Source organism: Protopterus annectens, chromosome 3.part1, assembly GCF_019279795.1.
Source record: "Protopterus annectens isolate FY-2018-M chromosome 3.part1, PAN1.0, whole genome shotgun sequence".
Lineage (NCBI taxonomy): Eukaryota > Metazoa > Chordata > Ceratodontiformes > Protopteridae > Protopterus > Protopterus annectens.
Genome location: NC_056732.1, coordinates 1,698,298,654 through 1,698,318,114, shown reverse-complemented (window position 1 = coordinate 1,698,318,114; position 19,461 = coordinate 1,698,298,654). Strand labels below are relative to the sequence as shown.

At 40.7% G+C, this 19,461-nt stretch overlaps 1 protein-coding gene across 1 annotated transcript in view; it reads left to right on the top strand.

Moving 5' to 3' along the window:
• LOC122798626 overlaps positions 1-19,461 on the top strand; it is a 310,399-nt gene that overhangs the window by 217,221 nt on the left and 73,717 nt on the right. The gene's annotated exons all lie outside the window — the stretch shown is intronic.

The following is a 19,461-nucleotide window of genomic DNA, read 5'->3' as shown; positions in this document are numbered from 1 at the left end:
ATCGAGAAATAGAATGTCTTTTGGTTCTGCAGTGCTCCAGAATATCCTTCCATGAGGGCCACCTGAGGTTTACATAGCTGGGGACTCTGTCCCATTAACGAGGAAGAATGACAAGGACATCAGACTTATAAGTTATGTACTCACCATAACTAGGCATCTGTGTTGCCCACTTTCATTCTTCCTCACCTTCCCTCCCATCCATCCCACGTCCTTGTTTTTCTTCTGGAAGAACCTGTTGGACTATAATTGGAACCTGCTTTTCTAGGTTTGAGCCATACCTTTATTTCTATCTACCCATTCTCTCTTGGATCATGGGGAGATTAGGCAGCAAACTTTATCTGAGACAATGGGGATGGAATAGAGCATTATGGGTAGAGGTAGGAGCTTAAGAGCTGGATCCAAAATCAAGTCCATGTGGCTGCATTGGATCTGAGGGTCATATCTAAACCCATTAGTGAGGAAGAACGAAAATGGACAACTGAGATGCCTAGTTATGGTGAGTACATAACTTATAATTATTTCTTTACCTCATGGCTGAATATCAAAAAGTGTTTTGAGAAAGAACAAATGAGAATAAATGGGAAACAGAACATTTACCCCAGAACTGCCTGTTGTTTTACTAATGGAGAGAGACAGATCCTAAATGCTTTATCACATGCATGGGCTCCCCCTTAAATTAGCTATGGTATGATCCCAGATATCTCATTGGGGTAATATATAATTATCAACCATGGGATGGGCATGGCCAGTCTATAAACAAATGTGATAGGTTATTTCGAGTACAAAAATGGTAACTGGATAGGCTTAAAATGGCCCAGAAAGGCAGCTAGCCTAGTACTTTCCTATGAACCTATAAAGAGAAAAAGTATAACAGACTGTATTGGCTCAGCTGCTGCAAAGGTAAGGCAATATATCAGAATATGTTCTTCATATTGATCACTGCTGCAGTAGCCTTAGCTGTATAGGCAAGGATATAACAGCCAGCCAGCTTCCAAAGCTTTGGGGCATCTTCTGTGTGCCCAAACTGTCAAGCAGCTTGAGCTGAGCTGACTACAAGAAAAGTTTGGGTGCAAAGCCGTTCAGAGCTTTACTGCCAGCACATTAGGCTAGCAGTTTGCCACAGGTGAGTGACTCTGCTGTGGCCATTTGTTGTACCTCAGACCACTCATCTTTTATCCCGGATCCATTTGCTGTAGCACCTATAACCACTAAAGACTGGGGTTTAGCCATGTTTTCTGCAGCTTTTGGGGTCCCCTCAGTGGGCAAGGGAGAACCACTGTTGTCAGTTCTGGGAGAGGGAACAGTGAAAGTTTCCCTCTTGTGTCAGAATACTGTGCCCATCCCTGGGGAAGCAGGGCTGCCATTAGTAACATGATTGGCCCCATTTTTCATGTCAAAAAGAAATAGAAAACCAAGCATGTAGCAACTCCTTCTCACATTTTTTGAATAGGAGTAATTTACTGGGACTGGTTCAAGGCTTGATTCAGGCTGTTGATCCTTCTTGTAGAATAGATTCTGGTAAAAGAAAGAGCAATGCCTCCTTTTCTGAAGAGATTCAAGATTCTGAATCTGAACAGGAAGATGCAGGTATGGATTTAGGGTTTTGTCTCAGATTTCTGATTCAGACATGGAGGTCAGCTGTCTTTCTAATTCTCCCTTTAGGAAGCTTCTCTTTCTCTGAGACTATTGCCAGAGTGACCTGTTGTTTTCAGAGGGAGAACACTGAGGTTTCTCAGTACCTCAAAAAATACTATAAGTTGTTATAGAAGGATTTTCAAGAACTTACACCCATTCCTCCTGTCTTGTGTGCTTTAGAGAATGTGTGTTTTATTTCCTACAAATTTCCTGATAGTCATCTGTCCCTAAATAGACAGATAGGATGTATAAAGTTCCTCAGCCTTTTACATTTTTATACACTATTCCCAAACCTGACCCAGTAGCTATAACCTTAGTTGACTCCTCTGCTGCTAAGCAATTAATACCAGTCCTACTCCTTCTAATAACGATGGGAAAATTATTGATAGGTGTGGGAAAAAAATGTATACTTCTGCAACTCTGAATTTCAGAATTTTAAACTGTCATACTCATGTCAAAGCTTTTTCTGACATACTGTGAAAGTATGGTGAATGTTTTGTCTACAGATGTTCATCGTGTTTCACTGTTGCAGTCATTACACTTGGGTTATCGTGCTGGCAGGCTATCCGCAGTTGGCCAGAGTTCCAAAGTCTAGGTCCAGCGTCAGTTGCTGTCGTCTCTTCCCTGACGTCAGTGTGCCAGGGGTATAAAAGATGCAACCGACACTATTTTCTTCAGTCCTTCTTGCCGCACAGTGCCTGAAGTAAAAGCAGTTCGCAAGTGCCGGTCGGCCGACTCCTGAGATTTTCGAAAACGAGTTTCAGAACCGAAGTCTTCAATAAAGCTAAGTACCCCATTGGGGAAACTTTTTCTTGCTTCAGACCGATGTCAGTAAAAGTTAATAATTGTATTTCTTGTGGGAAGCAAATACCTCATAAGGACTTTCACTCTTACTGTATTCCTTGCTTAGGCCCTGACCACGACGTTACTAGTTGTCAGTTTTGTGCTAGGTTCAACAAACGCACTATTAAGCGTCTGTTTGATTTTGCTTTACATTACTTTGGCCGAAGATTTAACTACATTATGCCGTCGGAACAACCGACGACCAGAATTCATAAAAAAACACAAAGACAAGGAAAAGGACAGGCATCTGAGGTCCAAAACTGACGATGAAGCCTCTTCTAGGCCAGTCTCCAGTTCTCAGTGAGGCGCTTTCGCAGCCCCTGACACCCACTACCTCAGAGCCACAGGCCGTATCCGATTCCCACGTGGAGACACCTAGGCCTCTGGAAACTCAAGGTATTGGGCCTGCGGAAACTATTCCCTCAGATGGGTCCGGAGCTGCTGAGTAGGCATCAGATTCTGAGGTTGTTTTCAGACCTTCACAGCTTACTATTAAGTCCACTGCAGCAGCCAAGGCAAAGTCAAAAACACTATTAAAGACAAGGAAACAAGTACAGCATTCTCCTGGACAGTCATCCATGCCAAAGAAACAGATGCTTAAAATGGCCGAAGACTTAACTATCTTGATTAGGGGTTCCCATCCCCCTCCTGATAAAAGGCCTAGGCAAGACACTGACTGTGATTCCTCTGTCCAGGTTTCTATTTCCTCTGATTCCTCTTCAGATCAGGGATATTCTCTCCCTCCCTATGAGGACTCTGGTGCAGAAGAATCTATACCTTCAGCATCTCCACCTGAGGATTATTCTTTTGGGGAAACCCTGCACACCATGAGGGAGCATTTTCATTGGGAGAGCCAGGATTATTCAGAATCCAAGAAAAGGCTCAGAGACTTTATTTTATTGCCTCAGCACAGGCCCCTGGCTATCCCCCCTGTGCTTGATATTGTTGATGATGTTTTCTCTGAATCCAGTCTGTCCCCTGATTCTTTACCCCCTGCACCAGTCAAGCCAGACAGGTACTACAGGGTCCCTGACTCTCATCAATTTCTTTATAAAAACCCTGCTGCTGACCGAGAAACAATTTCTCAGGGTCCCAAAGGGGTTAAGGCTTCCACTGCTAAAAACCCTGTCCCCTCTGATAGAGATTCTAAATCTCTGGATAGATGGGGGAAAAAAGTTTACACTTCTGCTGCTTTATCTGTAAGGGCTTTAAATTGGCAGTTTCACATGATTAAATATCAACAGTACCTCATGTCTTTGTTAAAACAGAAAATGCTTACAAACTCAGAAAATCCTGACAATAAGGAAATGCAGGATTTATTCCATGCAGCTGAACAAGTGGAAAAGCATACTCTGCAATGTGGTTTTGATTCATTAGAGGTGTCTTGTAGAGCCGCAGTTATAGGCTCTGTCATTCAAAGGCATGCTTGGTTGAAAGAACATAGTTTACCTGAACATGTTAAAGTAAAATTATTGGATGCTCCACTACAGCATGACACTTTGTTTGGTGTTAAAGAAAATGGAGGATAAAGCAAAATCAGTGCAGACAGTAAAGGATTTCTTACAGGTTCAACCACCTAGGTTTAGCAGAAACTGGCCTTCAAAGAATTGGTCCTTTCCGGTGTCAGACAGGCCACAAAGAGGCAGATACAGATGCCCAAGAGGCAGATCTCAGCCCCAAGGCTCCTACAGACCTAAACAATGGGGTGCTTCAGCCCCCAAAGGAGGAGAAGACAAATCACAACCTTATAGGAAACAGTCCCAATGACTTCCCTCTACCAATGCCAAGCACTTACCTTTTGGCAGCACCCCTAGGGGAAACCTAGCACTTTTCTCACAAAATTGGCACATAATCACCCAGGACAAATGGGTACTGAATATTGTTTCTCAGGGTTATGGGTCCCACTTTCACACTATTCCAAAATCAAAAGGTATGCCAGACCTGCCACAAAACCAATGGGCAGAGGCACAAAAACAAATTGCTGCTCTCATGCACATGGCAGCTATTCAAAGAGTACCACAGCAAGAACAGGGGCAAGGATTTTACTCAAGACTTTTCCTCGTACCCAGAAAGGACAAAGCCTGGAGACCAATACTGGACCTGTCAATCCTAAATACTTTCCTGGATGTTCCAAAATTCAAAATGTTAACACTGCAGCAACTTCTACCCATGCTGGGCAAGAAGGCTTGGCTAGTTACTTTGGACCTCAAGGAGGCATACTTGCATGTCCCAATCAGACAATCTTGGCAAAGATACCTCAGATTCATAGCTGGCTCAATGCATTACCAATTCTCTGCACTGCTCTTTGGCTTATCTACTGCGCCCAGGGTCTTCACAGAATGCCTGGCACCAGTAATTGCATTTTGCAGACAAAGAGGAATTCAAATATATCCCTACTTGGACGACTGCCTTATTCAAGCAGAGAGCAAGGACATCCTTCTAAAACATCTGGCGTTTGTAAAAAGATTACTAATTTGCCTAGGGTACACAGTAAACACAAAGAAATCAAAACTAGTGCCCTCTCAAGAGATAATATTCCTGGGTGCAAGCTTAAATACAACTACCCAGATGGCTTATCTCACGCCAGACAAGCAAAGGCAACTGACTCATTATTTTCAAATGATGACAACAAAAACCCAGCTCCCTGCAAGAAAAATTCTGCAGGCCCTGGGCTTCATGGCATCCTGCATTCTACTAATTCCGTATGCAAGACTGCATATGAGGAAACTACAGTGGTATCTAAAAAGAGTTTGGACTCAACATTGCCACAGCCTGGAAACAATAATTACTTTAATTCCCTGCCTACAACAGGAGTTTCGATGGTGGTCCCAGGCCTGTCACCACAACAAGGGACAGCCTTTCACCTTACCCACAGCCAGGCAGACAATAACAATGGATGCATCAGATTATGCCTGGGGGGCACACATGGCAGGAAAATGTATTCAGGGCATGTGGCCCAAAGAACAAATGCATCTTCACATCAATCAAAAAGAGATGCTAGCTGTACACAATGCCCTGACAGCTTTCAAGGACCTACTACATCCAGGACAACTATTACTAAAGATGGACAATACCACAGTTATGTGGTACATAAACAAGCAAGGGGGCACGCATTCCTACACCCTCTGCAGGCAAGCCATGACTTTGTGGAACACAGCACTGAACTATCAAGTACATCTGCAGGCACAATTCCTGCCAGGAGCAAAAAATACTCTGGCAGACGAACTAAGCAGAAATCACATGGATCCTCATGAATGGAAACTAAATCCACAGGTCTTCAGCATGATAACAAGGAAATGGGGATGCCCAGACATAGATCTTTTTGCCTCCCCTCACAATTGCCAACTAAAGAAATTCTGCACAAGAACTTATCACTCACAAGCATGAAAAGTGGATGCTCTATCATTCAGCTGGAAAACCCTGACTGTTTATACCTTCCCTCCACTGCCTCTTCTTCCCAAGGTGCTCCTAAAAGTCAGACAAGAGAGGCCAAAAATTATCGTGATTGCCCCAGACTGGCCACGCCAGCACTGGTACCCAATCCTAAAGAGCTTGTCTCAAGGCCCAGCCTGGCCTTTACCTCAAATTCCTCATCTTCTGACTCAACAGATTCTGCACAGTCAACTTAGAACCTTAAATCTGGCTGCATGGCAGATAATATAGCCACTCAGACCACACCTCTCTCTAAAGCTGTTATGGATGTCATTTTAGAAGCCAGGAGGCCCAGCACTAGGAAATCTTATGCAGAAAAATGGAAGTGATTCTTTGCTTGGAACCAGACACTAGGACTCAAACCACTTGTTCCAAATATACCTCAGATTTTACAATACCTAACTGAGATGCTGGACAAAGGCCTATCCTTCTCATCTATTATGATCCATGCCTCTGCCATTTCAGCTCATTACAATATGGAACCTCCTATTTTTTCACATCCACTACTAAGGCAGTACCTCAGAGGGGCGAAAAACATAAGACCCCCAAGGAGAGCACCAGTACCTACTTGGGACCTCAATTTTGTTTTAGAAAAGCTCACACTGCCTCCTTTTGAGCCAGCCAGCACAGCTGATATAAAATTCTTATCATGGAAAACTGCTCTGCTCCTAGCAATAACTTCAGCAAGAAGAGTCTCAGAGTTACAGGCATTAATGGTAGTGGAACCTTTCATCATTTTTCACCAGGACAGGGTCTCTCTAAGGACAAACACAACATTTATGCCAAAGTTGGTTTCCAGTGTGGCTCTTAACCAAACCATTCATTTGCCAACTTTCTATCCAAATCCACAGAATAAAGGGGAGAGACTTCTGCACGCTTTGGACATATACAGACAGCTACGATTCTACTTGGACAAAACAAAAGCTTTCAGAAAAACTGAGCAACTGTTTGTAGCTTATGCTACAGGATCACAAGGAAAGCCTATCTCAAAGCAGATGATTTCAAAATGGATAGGACACTGCATTTGCTTCTGTTATGCACAACATGGCAAAACAGTGCTTAAGGGCATTAGGCCACATTCTACCAGAGCAACAGCCACTTCAGCAGCCTTTCTCAGAGGAGTACCAACCAAAGACATTTCAGAAGCTGCAACCTGGAGTTCAGTGCATACTTCCACCAAGCACTGCCAGTTACCTCTCTACTCTAAATCCAGAGCAGACTTTGTCACGGCAGTTCTGCAGGGCCTGGTAGCCTCTCCTAATCCTATTTAGGCCCAGCCACCCAACCTCAGCTTTGGGATTCTACCCTAGTGTAATGACTGCAACAGTGAAACATGATGAACATAACACAGTTGTGTACCTACCATAAATGTAGAAGTTCGAGTGTATTCACTGTTGCAGTCCAGGTTACCTGCCCACCTTCCCCCTTTTTCATTGCTGGGACTTTTCTGTACTTCTCAACTCTATACAACCTATGTGGTGTATTTGCTTGTAGATGAAGGAAATGTTTATTTTAGTACATGCATGCTTTTTGGCATACTTTTTACAGCCTTCCTTTTTGGGGGCACCTGACATCTGGGGCAAGAAAAACTGAAGAAAATGGCGTCGGTTGCATCTTTTATACCCCAGGGCACTGACGTCAGAGAAGAGACGACAGCAACCGACGCTGGACCTAGACTTTGGAACTCTGGCCGACTGCGGGTAGCCTGCCAGCAGGTTAACCCAAGTGTAATGACTGCAACAGTGAATACACTTGAATCTACATTTATGGTAGGTACACAACTGTACTTTTCTTCTTGTGAAGAAAAATCTGCTTTAAATAGCTTAGTTTCTTCTATTGCACAGGTCACTACTTATTGTTTGCAATGCGTTTATCACTCTGGTGATACCTCTTCCAGGAGTATGGCCTCTGGTATGGTTCTAAGGAGGTTTGCTTCCCTGTATTCTCAGAACCTTCCAGTTGATGTTAAAATGAGATTTTAAATTCTCCCTTGGAAAGAGATTTAGTGTTTGTACAGCCTGCTGTAGAGGTGATCAAAACATGCAATGAATGGGGCAAGCTATTTCAGGGAATCTCTTAAGATTTTTTCAGTCCTCCTTTTCCACATTGCCCAAGGGATTTTATTTCTCTTCATCCAGTTTCAGAAAAAAAAAAAAAAAAAAAAAAAAAACCCAGAATAACCAGTCTTAACAGAATTCAGGTAAACAGATGTTTAAGAAGTGGCAAGGAGGTTCCAAAAAAAACATCCCAAAACCAAGGACACTCCAGCAAGTCTGAATGACTATTCAAGAGACCTTGTGACCACCTCCCACCTTGTCTCTCTTTCTCATCCAGAAGTTTGAATCTCCATTTTTCTCTCTGGCAAAAAATTGATTCAGAAAACTGGGTTCTGAAAATCATTCATCAGGGTTACAGATGGCAGTTGAAGGAAATTTCTCCTTTCCAGGGGGTCATTCCTCATCTTGCAAACCAGACTATTTTGTTTCCACCTGCTCTTCATTACTTGATGAACCAAGGAGTGGAGGAACCAGTTTTTCCTTCCTATATGGAGAAGGGGTTTTATTCAAGGATGTTTCTAGTACAAAGGAAAGAAAAAGCTCGGAGACTAGTTCTGGATCTTTCTTTCACACACCTGTTTGTGATAATGCCCACATTCAAAATTATGTCACTTCACAACCTGTTCCCTCTTCTTCCTCTTTCAAGTTTCCTGGTAACACTACACTTAAAATATGCTTATCATCACATTCCTATTCATCCAGACTTCAGGCATTTCTTAAGGTTTTTTTTGTGTCTGGATCACATTATCAGTTTTCTTCCTTACCCTTTGGACTATCCACTACACCAAGACTAATCACAAAGTGTCTAGCTCCAGATATAGCTAATTGCAGGCTAAATGTTATCCCCATTTCTGCATTTAGAAGACTTGCTTGTCTTTGTAGAGTCTTTTTCAAAATGTCAGGAATCTCTTTCTTGGGTAAGAGATTTCTTACACAAGCTGAGATTCCAATAGAACATTCAAAAGTCTTTCTTGACTCACTCCCACAGGACTGTGTTTCTGGGATGTCAACTAGACACCAAACTTCAGTCACTGCGAGGGAATACCTCAGGATTTTGGTCTCATGGCATCTATGATTCTCATGATACCCCAGGTAAGAGTCCACATGAGAAAGTTACAGCGGCATCTGAAATCTCTTTGGTTCCAGTATCAACACTCTTTATCTTTGCAGATCCCAGTGCTGGGGTTTGTCAGAAGAGACATCACTTAGGGAAGACAACAGATATCCTTAAATCAAGGTCTCCTCTTCTATCTCCCTGCTGCAAAGCAGTCAGTCAAAACAGAAGCTTCAGACTTTGCTTAGGGAGCAGTTTCAGGAGGGATAAATGTGCAGGTGATGTGGGACATGAAGGACAGTCACAAGCGCATAAATATCAAAGAAAATCTTGCCATGATCAAGGCACTCAATTTTCTGAACCATCATTCGCCCCTGGGACCTCTTCAAGTGGTTACAGACAAATATCACAGTAATGTGGTACATCAACAAGTGAGGGGGAACCAGGCCATACCCCCTTTACAGACCGGGTCTATATCACGAAGTCAAATGTTAAAAACAGTGAACGCTCTTATGTCGAACTCTAAAAATCGAAACCACAGAATGTCGAACACATAGAACAGTGATTTTTTTTCCCAGGCAAAAAAATTGCTGCTCCCCCCCAAAAAACAAAGAAAATAAACAAACAAACAAAAAAAACCCCAAATCCACAGACAAAATAAAGTGGGGGGCTTTGCCCCTGACACTCCCCAATGTGGGTGACTGTTCCCCCCACATCCCCCTACTTAAATATACCAACTCTGAGATCACACTGCAGTGGAGGAAACGGCAAAGTCCCGGCAATGGCCAATTGACATTCTGTGATTTCGGTTTTTAGAATTCAACGTAAGAGCGTTCGCTGTTTTTAACGTTCGACTTTGTGATATAGACCCTGCAGACCAGCCATGTTAGCTTGAGATATAGCTTCACAGCACAATCTAACACTACAGGCATCCTACATTCTGACAGCAAAACTGTGTTGCAGACTAAACAAGATGAGGGCAGGCCCTTACAAATGGAAATTAGATCCAGGGATCTTGCAAGATTTCATCTATCTCTAGGGAGTTCCTCAAGTAGACCTCTTTACCTTCTCTCTGAGCAATCAATAGGGAAAATCCTGTTCCAGGACTCCATGCAAGAAGGCCTTGGAGAGGAATGTTCCTGTATGCCTTTCCACTAATATCCAGGGTACATCTGAAGATTCAGAAGGAATCCCCGAAGATTATTGTGGTGACTCCCATCTGGTCCAGGCAACTGTGATTCTCCAATCTTTTGGAAATGGGCAGGGCAATTACCACAAACTTCCTCACAGAATGGATCTGTTCACACAAGAACAGGGGTGTTTGATACACCCAGACATCATTCATCTTCAACTGACTGCCTGTATGATCGTCTTAATTCCTTTTACGCACTTGTTTTCTGAGGACTTGCAGAGGTACTAAAGGAGGCAAGAAAGTCTGCTACTAATAAATCATATATTAGCAAATGGAAAAGGTTTTCTAGTTGGTGCCAACAACTTAACCAACACACATACAGGGCTAGCTGTTGTCTGTTTTTACAGTATTTGTGTGAGTTACTATCCTATGGCCTTTCTTATTCCTCTATCAAGGTACATTTATCAGCCGTTTCAGCATGTCTGCCCTTGGATCCTCCATTTTCAAGGCAGTCACATGTGAACATGTTCTTGAAAGGAGTTTTGCATAAGAAGCTTCCAAGTAATCCTGTGGCCCCTAATTGGGATCTTAACTTTGTGTACGAAAAGCTAACACTAGCTCCATTTGAGTCAAATAATATGGTTGAACTTGAAGTTCTTAACATGGAAAACAGTTTTATTGATTACTGTGACATCTGCACAAAGGGTATCCAAGCTGGGGTACTTACGTATTATCACAACCAGATTTTGCCGGTGGCATAGTTTATAATTTTTTCCATGAAACTATGTTTATGGAAGAAGGATAGTGTAAAGTGTTAAAAATTATTGGGTTACATTATTTGACACATACAAACAGGAATAAAGGCAATTTTGCTCTTTGCAGGTAGCATCCTTGGCTGAAATAGACACATGACTGCTTCTTTACAGTGGTAGTTAAAGTCATGACTCATCAAAGTGAACACATTCTCCAGAAGAGAACTGTTGCCTTTCAATTTGATATCTCTTCTTCAAATGATTTCCTATTAACCAGATTTGTCAGTGTATATATTACTATAATTTCATTTTTTATATTTCTTTGTAATTTTTTATGTTAACAGTTTGTCGTGGAGCTTATTTCCCCGGGCCTCTACTGAATATGGACATATATCCAGTTAGACTAGCCCGGTCAACAAATGTAAAATAAATAAATAAATAATAAATAAAACATGTTCAGTGTGTTACTTACATTCAAGTTTCATTGTCATGATTTCTGCAGACTAAAAGTCATTGCATATATTCATCAGTGACTTTCCTTTCATGAAATCTGAATCCGGGATGAATGACTTTTGATGCAGTCTAGCAGTGTGAATGAACGGTGCACTGCTTACAGTCACAATGTAGAAAGTGTCATGTGTTTGCATTACTGCAAGTGATGTGTGTTCAGCTTTTGGCATACTTCCTTTGCTGTATGAACTTGGGTTCCCATTCTGAATAGTAAGCATTTATCAAAAAGTTCCCCCAAAAAGAGTGGTCATTCTTTACCACACTGACAAGCAGCAGGCATCTTGATCGTTGTAATGATGAACTGACGTCGGAAAAGGACGTTACCCACAAAGAGGGTTTTTCCTGTTATTCCTCTACCAAGCCCATTAACCATATCCCAGAAGAGTACTTAACACTTTACCCAACCATTGTACAGTTAACAGAGATAGTTTGACTGAAACCTGACGAATTACCGCATGTCCCAAATCTGGTTGTGATAATACGTAAGTACCCGAGTTGGAAGCTCTTATGGTAAGTCAACCCTACATCATTTTCAACAAGTACAGGGTTTATTTGTAACTGATCCTTCTTTTATGCCTAAAGTGATATCTGAGTTTACTTTGTCAAACTATCCATCTCCCCGTTTTCTTTCCAGAAACTAAAAATGAGGGAGAAAGGATACTCCATACCTTATATACATACGTACATACGTACAAATATTTAGAGCGTGGACATTAATGCCCTTCTAGCCTGATAGTATACCAAAACAGTTGTTTCCATAATATGTCCAGGCTGCTCTTAAAATATCTAAACTAGTAATTGCTTTAATGCAGTTTGGTAGTCTGTTCCATGCATCAGCTGCTCTCTCAGAGAACCAATTAGTACACTTCTCATTCCTATAGAATCTTCTACATAGGTTGTCTGATGATTTCCTACTTCTTTTTGATAACCCAAAACATACCCAGAGATAGTTGTCTCTAAATGCCTTATATACTTGAATATCTCCTCTTAAATATCTATGAGACACTGTACAAGTACGGATATTTTAGTCTTTCATAATAACTTAAATGATCACATCCATGGATGCTCTTGGCATATTTCTGATGTATTCTTTCCAGTTTACTCACACTTGTTTTCTTATAAGGTTTCCGTATTGTTATTCCACACTCAAGTTTAGGTATAATGTAATTAACAAACAATGGCTTCATCATTTCTGATTCCTAGACTTTATAAATCTTTTTATACAACTAATAGTTCTGTAACTATCATTAACCAATTGGTTGATATGATTAGAAAAACTCAAAGCTACATGTATCCATATACCTAGGTCTTTAAATTAATCTACAGTTTCAAGTATCTTAAGACTCGATCGCCCAAACAAAAAAGGTGGGGGAGTTGCCATACTTTATAAATCTGAATTACAAATTAGCCTGATAGACTCCCAACCTCCCTCCCCTACAAATGCTGAACTCCTTTGCTCCAAACTTCAGATTAATAAGAACAAAGCAATGTACATTATGTGTTGCTACATCCCTCCCGGGAAAAATATAAATACACTTGAAAATATCCTTAGCTGGCTCTCTTCTACCATCCCACAGGAAACCATCCTTTTAGGTGATCTCAATATTGATTGGAACTCCTGCTGTTCCACTAAACCTACCTCTCTCATAAACCTCTACACGTTCCAACAAATCATAAACTTCCCTACAAGAATACATAAACCTACCAAGAAACAAAGTATTCTTGATTGGATACTTGTAAACAACAATCCCCTTGCATATAAAACAGGTATACTCCCTGACAATATTAGTGACCACCTCCTTACATACATTTCCAAACAAAAACATAGTAGTCCTACGCAGTCAGTATATCGAACTATACGCAGTAAGAAAAATTTCAGCCTTCCCAATTTCCTCTTAGAACTTAAAGCTTGCAACTGGGCACCTCTCAAAGACCTTCCTCTCGATGAAGCAGTCACTTATTTCAATAATAAATTCCTCCAAATTCTGGACAGCCATGCCCCATCTCCAAATTAAAATAAGGTCCAAAGCAGCTCCATGGCTTCGAAGAAACCAAGCAAAAAATGATACTAAGAAACAAACTTTGGGCAAAATGGAGAATCACAAAAAACCCCACTGACCACCAACATTTCAAACACCTTAGAAATACCACAAAGAAACTTATACTCCTTGACAAGAAAAACTTCTACTTTAAATTTCAACAAAACCCCCAACAGAACCCTCAAAGTTTGGTCTGGAATCAAGAAACTCCTATACCCTGGAAACTCCAAAACACCCACCCCTGCCAACCTAGCTCAGACCCCTCCTAATAAAATTGCTGACACCTTCAATAACTTCTTCTCAGAAACAGTCACCTCTCTTGCCAACACCTTAACTCCACCCACAACCCTTGGACTTAACCCTCCTAATAATAAAACACCCTCCTTAATGTTGAACACAGTATCAACAGCCTTCATTTACAACCAACTCCGAAAACTTAAACCTTGTACCCCCTCAGCAGACAAACTGCCAGCAGAGTATCTGCAGCTAGCTGCAGAGGTACTAGCATTCCCAGTCTCCATCTTAATAAACAGAACCATAACCGAATCCACTATTCCATGTCTCTGGAAAATCTCCCATATCATCCCTTTACATAAAGGGGGAAATACAACTGAACTTTCAAACTACCGTCCTATAGCCCTACTCTCTCCTCTAGCTAAAATCATGGAACGATGTGTCCACCAACAATTTCTAGAGCACCTTCTTCAAAATAACCTACTTGCTGACTCACAGCACGGTTTTAGACCATTCCATAGTACCACCACTGCTCTTCTCTCCTTTACAGACTCCATCAACAAAAATCGTAACAATAATCTATACTCATCTGCATTATTTCTTGACCTCTCAAAAGCATTCGATATGGTAAATCACCATCTTCTGATTGATATGCTTAAATCCCTTTCTCTTGACACAATGGCTATTCAGTGGTTCAACTCCTACCTGTCAAATAGACAACAAGCAGTTCTCTGGGACAGTCATTTATCCTCCCAGCTCCCAATCTCCATTGGAGTCCCACAAGGCTCTATTCTAGGTCCCTCCTCTTCTCCATCTTTATTAATAACCTGAATACCTCCCTCCCATCCTCCACTTGCATTCAGTATGCAGATGACTCTACACTTATCTGCACTGCAATGTCTCCTGCTGAACTACATTCATGTACCCAAAAGTTTTACTGCAGCAGAAAATTGGTTCAAACACATCTGTCTCCTCCTTAATCCTAAAAAGACTAAGTTACTATTGATTACTCCAACTTATAAGTCCATCCCAATTTCCTTTACTATTGTCTCTAACAATGGCACGCTTATATCACCCGACAGCACCACAAAACTGCTTGGTGTCACAATAGATAATCAACTAAACTTTGATGCTCACATCAATCTAACTATAAAACAGTTAACAAAAAAATAGGTGCTCTCTATAGACTTAAACAATTTCTCACACCAGAGACTAGGATATCTTTAGCTCAAACACATCTCATCTCAACACTACTGTATGCCTCTCCAACCTTTATTAACCTATCAAAAACAAACCTATCAAAACTAGCCTCATCCTACCACAACATTATCAGGTTTGCTACAGGTGCCCCATATCAGACTCATCATTGCTTAAATCTCAGACAGCTAGGTTGGCTTGAACTACAAAATCTCATTCTACTTCAACAACTGACTATTACCCACAGGATACTCCATTTCCTTCTAATGCACCTATTCTTAATACTCTTATTTCCCCTATAAGAATCTCACTACCCTCGATCAGCTAATAAACTCCTAGTAGCCACATGTAAATCTCAGAACAAAGCAGGTGACTCCCTTTTCTCAAATGCTGTGGGTACACACTGGAACAAGCTCACTAGTGAACTTACTACCTTGACCTCAACACCCCTTTTCAAGAAACATTTAAAGACCCACCTCAAATCACACTGGCTCTGCCCTTGCTCTTCTCCTGACTGACTCTTGTTTGCTACTTCCACATCTTTTTACCTCTTTAATAAATTACCTCTATCTGCACTGTACACACCCATCATCTGGACAAGTATTATTTCTCCTTCTCTCACACTGCCTTGTCTCCAGCTAGCTTATATCACTGCTCCCATCACTAAAATTCTTCCCCTTGACTCTCTTCAGCTTGTGACTTCCTCTTTCTTGTGATTTTACCTCCTATTACCGCTACTTACTTTGCTTATGTTTTACCTCCTATCACCTCTACTTACTTTGCACTACCTAATGCCTTGCACAGGTAGTATTTTTAGTTTTTTTTTCTTCATGATAGGTCAAGTCCAAGTCCAGATGCTATAAAAAAAAAAAAAAAATTTCAATTCTGTATTTAAATACTGCTGTTGTTGCTGTGTATTTTTGATTCACTAATTGCTTTTCTGTTGTTTTGTATGCTAATTAGTTGCTAACTCCTGCTTAGTAGTTTAGTTATCCTCTTGTATATATTTTTTTTCTTAGTGTGTTACCGTAGACTGTTACAGTGGAGCTTTTCTCCTCGGGCCTCTACTGAAAATGGACATGTATCCAGTTAGACTAGCCCGGTCAACAAATGTAAAATAAAATAAATAAATAAATAAATAAATAATTACTGTGTACTGTATTAAATATTCACGTTTCAGTTTGTCTCCCAAATCTCATATGCTTAGTTTATGATATATTTATCAGTATATTATTCTCCTGTACCCAAGTGGTCAAATTAGTCAAGTTCTTTTGTAGACATGCCCTATGTAGCACATGTAATCTATTTCCCTTTGATGCTCACAGAGAACTCTAGTACTATCTTTACAGAATTAGTTCTTTCAGATCACTGGATCAATTGTTTATTTCTTGTGAAGGTAAAAAGAAGGGACAACCAGTGTAAAAACAGACTATTTCCAAATGGTTATCTAAGGCTATTAACTTTAGTTATACTCTCCATGACAAACCTATTCCAAGCAGGGTCAAGGTCCACTCTACAAGGATTTTGGCTTCTTCTGTGGCTTTTTGGAAAGGGTTGGAGTCTAGAAGTATTGTGGAAGCTGCTACTTGGTCCTCTGTACATACTTTTACAAAGCACTTTAAACTGGATTCCTTCACTAGGCCTAGATCATGCTTTGCTAGGACCATTCTCCAGGGGCTCCTGTAGCTTTCTCCTTCCTCCTCCCAAATATAGTTGCTATGGTAATCTACCCGTATAGCTAAGGCTACTGCAGCAGTGATCAGTATGAACAGAGTACAGTTGTGTAAGTTGAACCTGAATAACAGTCAATATTTGAATAAATACTACAGCAGTACCCCCCCCCCCCATCCTCCTCGTGTTTTGGTGTATTTTTTTATGCCATGGTGTGGACATTTATTTTTTTGTTATTCATAGCCTTGTCTTTTCAGGACTTGGCCTCCCTCACTGTGCTGGCAGGATAACTCTGAAGGCTTTGCACCCAAAGTTGTCTTTTAGTGAGCTCATCTCAATCTGCTTGACAGGGCATGTGGAAGGTGCCCTGAAGCTTTGAAAGCTGGCTGATATATCCTTGGCACGGTGTATCCCATATAGCTTAGGCTATTGCAGCAGTGATCATTTGAACAACTGTCGTTATGGTAAGTTCAACTTACACAACTGTACTGTCCCCATTGCACTCCCTCCCCACAGACATACAGGTGAATGAAGGGGATAGGGGAATGATGATAGATCATAATAGGGAATACCCTCCATGGGAGCAAAATGATGCATGGTTCCATGACACCCTAATCTTCCAGTTGTTTCCAACCCAGCCAGATTAAATCAAGGGTAGTTCAGGGGCATAGGCAGAAATGATGAAGACGTGGCACTGGAATGTGCTGATGTTCAGCTGCATGGAAGGGAAAAAAAGAAATCTTTCTCAAAACAGAAACTGAAAAAACAGAAACTAAAATTGAGAGGTTGAAAAAGGTAATAAAGAAGAGCTCTGTATCCCTTCAAAAGTAGAAAAAAACTAAGATCCTAACTTCTGGCATTTCACACTCATTAAGCAGGGGTCATGACCTGCTGCATCCCACTAGCAGTTGGATGGGGTTAGGAAGGCCAGTCACCACTACTCGCTACATATCCAGTGGGTGGCTGTAGGTATCGGGGAGGTTCTGGCCTCTGAAATAGATGTGAAGAAGTTGTACAGGTTTTGGGAATAGGTATGTACTTCAGGTAGTTTAGTTATTAGACGCTTTAATTGGATTTACTATGAATAAAGGTGTCTCATTTTATGAACACACGATTATTCAACCACAAAACATCTAAAACCCTGGGAGATCTTAATTCAAAACAATGATATTCCCAAGGTCACAAAACAGTCCTATATCCTCAAACTATAAAAGTTAGAATATAGACACGTAAATCATCAAACCAGCTTTTTCTTAAATGCTGGTAAAGCAAAAGAATGGCTTTTTTTACAGGGGAGCTTGCTGCATATCCCCTCAATATTATGTATACCAACACCAAGATTGCTCCACTTTGGAGAAGGGCATACACCTGATGCTGAGAAATATCAGCATTTAGAAAAAAAAACAGTTCAGTGATTTAAGTGTCGATATTCCAGTGTTCAAGATATTTGTGTGTCAATATTGTGGCATTGATCCATGTATATCCAAGAACAACAAAATTACACAAACTTGGAGAACAGGCAGAATGTGATAAAAATGCAACCCTCACCTTGTTGCTCTTCTGAGTCAAACACTGATTACAGGAAGCCCATTAACTTTTCAGAGACCTCTCATCTGCTCCTGTATTGGAGGTATGTCCCTGTTTTCAGGCTTGATTTCCCCCTTCACACAATTTTTGACTCCTCATCATTATGTATGATTTTTGAAGCCATATACAGAAAACTGTACCGCATGAGAAACATATACATTTTACATTGTCTCTGATAATGTGCTTGTATTTTCTGTCATTTTCACACTCCATGTTTAAACATGTTTCGGAGAAGTATTACTGCTGCATAGAACATCAACATAAGATGAAAAATACATGATTTTTCAGTTTCTAACCAGAGTGCTGCTTTAGGTGCTCCAAAATGATTTCACTGAGCAGTTACTAAATCAATTTCTTCTTTGCATGTGTATTATCAAACCCATCCAGTACTTAACAGCTGATCACATTAAGTACCAGTTACATTTTTGTTTAGTTCACTTCTAATGCAACATCTTCTGTGTAGAGAACTGGTAGTGGTACTTAGTGGACCTGGTAGCTGCTTAGGTCTATCCACAGAAACTGGCAGATGCCGTGAGATGTTTAGCCATTTGGTCCTTATTTGCCAGCCCAAATGGCTCTCTTACATTCAGGTTATTTGAAAACCTGCATTGCTGACATCACAAACCATTTCAGTTCTCTTTCATTTGGGTTGTATACATACATTTAAGCATTTATTTGCTAGTGTCTGTGTTCTTATAACATGTGATGTATAGATGTGGATCATTGTATGTACATACTATTGGAACAAATATAGACTACATGGGTCTATGTCATTTCGTCAAATTACCACATTGTCGAATACCACATATATATATATATATATATATATATATATATATATATATATATATATATATATATATATTTTGTCTACCAACGCCGAGATCGCACATTTCCTGCTCCCACCATAATGCAACCTGAGTCAGAATGGTTTGACAGCCTGCGTTGTGGATTAGAGGATATGTTTGACAATGTGGCTGTGATAGACCCAGACTACACATGTGACTCCAGTCATTTTCTAGTCTTATGCTGGAAATCCTTCACTGGAATAATGCAGGAGGCATAATCACAGTACAGACCTTGAAGGTTTATATATATCTTTAGTTTTTAGTAGTCAGTAAGTTTGGACTGAACACTACTGATTCATCTAAGTTTTAGAAGGACCACTACAATGAAATTGTGATATTTTCCTCCCCAGTTCCTCAGTACACAAAATTGTACAGCTGCATGTGAAGAAAGAGCAAGAAAAAAACTATGGTAAGCAAAACTGTTTTACTGATGGACATCATGCCTGGTTAATCTGTATTGCCAGGCTAAC